Source organism: Empidonax traillii, unplaced genomic scaffold, assembly GCF_003031625.1.
Source record: "Empidonax traillii isolate 1590-97213 ecotype Southwest subspecies unplaced genomic scaffold, ASM303162v1 scaffold8442:size9602, whole genome shotgun sequence".
Taxonomy (NCBI): domain Eukaryota; kingdom Metazoa; phylum Chordata; class Aves; order Passeriformes; family Tyrannidae; genus Empidonax; species Empidonax traillii.
The window spans coordinates 7,762-9,602 of NW_020962699.1; positions in this window are offsets into that span (position 1 = coordinate 7,762).

The following is a 1,841-nucleotide window of genomic DNA, read 5'->3' on the forward strand; positions in this document are numbered from 1 at the left end:
TAGAGGAGAAGACCTGTACCCGGATGAGATCTTGGGATCATGCAGTAACGAGGGTTGGAAGGCACTAAGAGCAGGGTCACCTGTGGAAAGGGAGAAGGTGTCTCAGGGCTTTATTTAACCAGGCCTTGAAAAGCTCCAGTAGACTGCAAAGCCTCTCTGGGCAACCTCTCTCATCTATGGTGGTGACGTACAAATTTCTCATCTGGAATTTAAATCTTCCTGGGTTTTACTTTTGTTTCTCACCCTCCTGCCACGTGCTTGGCCCCATTTCCTCATCAAACCCTCCCGCAGCTGCTGAAAGGGCTCTGAGGTCTCTCCTCACCTTTCAGTTCACACTCCAGCATGGCAGACAGGGTGTGTTTGCTGTATAATCCTTCTCTCAGAAAGTTAAAACAAGTACTGTGCTTAAGAGTGCAGCGTTCCCTCAGGCTGGGAGTCCTTCACTGGAACAGGAGGGAAGGGACGATGGCTCCCACCATTCCCTCAGGCACCCAGTCCTTCATGGAGCCGTGAGGGAAGGGACGATGGCTCCCACCATTCCCTCAGGCAGAAACCCTTCATGGAGCCATGAGGGAAGGGACGATGGCTCCCACCATGGCCTTTAGGAGACACCCCCTCAAGGAGCCATGAGGGAAGGGGGGGTTTGCTTCCCTCAGGCAGCCAGTCCCTCATGGAGCCACAAGGAATGAGGGGATGGCTCCTGCCATTCCCTCAGGCAGGTGCTTCCTCATGGAGCCATGAGGAAAGCGGATATGGCGCACACCATTCCCTCATGGATCAGTGGATCCCTCATGGAGCTGTGAGGGAAGAGGCAATGGTACACGCCATTCCCTCAGACACACACCCCCTCACAGAGCCATGGCGAAAGGGGAGATGGCACACGCCGTTCCCTCAGAGCTGTGAGGGCCATTCCCTTTGCGCTGGAAGCCTCCCCGTGCCCCTCCGCTCTGCCCCTGCGAGGAATGTGGGGAGGGACAGACGCGCCCGCGCTGCCCCCCTTGCTCCGCCGGCTGGGAAACGGCACTGCGACAGGAGCGGCGCGATGGCAAATCAGGAAACGGAGGAGGTGCCGGGGCTGCCTCAAAGTGATCCAATAGAGCAGGCACGGGGGGAGCGGAGCCTGCCACAAAGTGATCCACCGAGCAGGCACGGCGGGAGCGGTGTCTGCCACAAAGTGATCCACAGAGCAGGCACGGCGGGAGCGGTGTCTGCCACAAAGTGATCCAATAGAGCACGCACGGCGGGAGCGGAGCCTGCCACAAAGTGATCCACCGAGCAGGCACGGCGGGAGCGGAGCCTGCCACAAAGTGATCCAATAGAGCAGGCACGGCGGGAGCGGAGCCTGCCACAAAGTGATCCACCGAGCAGGCACGGCGGGAGCGGTGTCTGCCACAAAGTGATCCGCCGAAGCGCCGCAGGAGGGCCGCGCATGCGTGGGGAGGGAAACGTCTCGCGCGACCGAGCCGCTCGTCCATTCAAGGCAGTGGGCGTGGCCTTTGGCGTCAGTGGCGCTCTGCGCGTGCGCGGCCGTGGGGGGAGCGCCGGGCCGCCCTCCCCGCCGCCTCGGCCGTCCCCACGCATGCGCGCTGAGCTGCTGCGGTCACCTGCTCAATAGTGAGCCGCGGCGGGGCCGGCCGGGAGGACATGCTGCCAAATAGTGATCCGCTGCCGCCGCTGCTCTCCTGAGGGGGCTGCGGGCTCCGCGGGCCGTCCCCTCGCTCCACCGCTGCCCCCGCACCGTCCCCAGGGCACCTCCGGCCTCCAGCAGCGCCGCAGCAGCGGCGGGGCCTCTCCCAGGGCCGGGAGGTGAAAGCGGAGGGGAAGGAGTTGGGGGGGGGGGG